Genomic DNA, 590 nt, shown 5'->3' with positions numbered 1-590 from the left:
CAGTCATGCATGTCCACACATTCATCACCAGACAGAAATTCAGAAGTATTTTCTCAATCTTATAAAATTTTACATTTTTTCTTTTATAATAATATGATCTTTTAATTTTTGTTTAAGATGTAAGGCTGAAGTTGAGGTTCAACTTTTGACAACCATACCAAAATGACATTGTATTCTATATTAAAATTCTTTTGAATCTTAGCAAAATCACTTTGGTGTGTTTGTTAATCCCAACGACCTATATGTTTGTCTTAATACTTATATCGCATATTCTTGAGTACTATAGTTATAAAATAAATATTGAAATCAGGTTTCTCTCACTTTTTTATTCTACACTTGATCTTAGCCAAAAGGCCGAGAAGCGATACTTTACCATTCCTATATAAAATTGGTTTTGCTATTCTATTTGTATGTCTTTTCTTTTATATTTTATTATAATTTAGTGTATCTAAAAAATATCTGCTGGGACTGGCACTGTGCTGTGGTGGGTGAAATTTCTGTCTGCAACACCAGCATCCCATACACACACAGGTCAAAACGGCAGCTGTTTCACTTCTGAACCAGTTCTCTGATGATGGAACTGGGAAAGC

At 32.2% G+C, this 590-nt stretch overlaps 1 pseudogene; it reads right to left on the bottom strand.

The window, feature by feature from the left end:
* Positions 1–281: 281 nt before the first annotated feature.
* On the bottom strand, positions 282–366 carry LOC127492253 (U2 spliceosomal RNA; annotated as a pseudogene).
* Between the last annotated feature and the right edge of the window lie 224 nt (positions 367–590).

The sequence above is a fragment of the Oryctolagus cuniculus genome, chromosome 9 (genome assembly GCF_964237555.1).
Source record: "Oryctolagus cuniculus chromosome 9, mOryCun1.1, whole genome shotgun sequence".
NCBI lineage: Eukaryota > Metazoa > Chordata > Mammalia > Lagomorpha > Leporidae > Oryctolagus > Oryctolagus cuniculus.
Note: the sequence above shows the minus strand (reverse complement) of the source record. Positions and strands in the feature narration are given on the sequence as shown.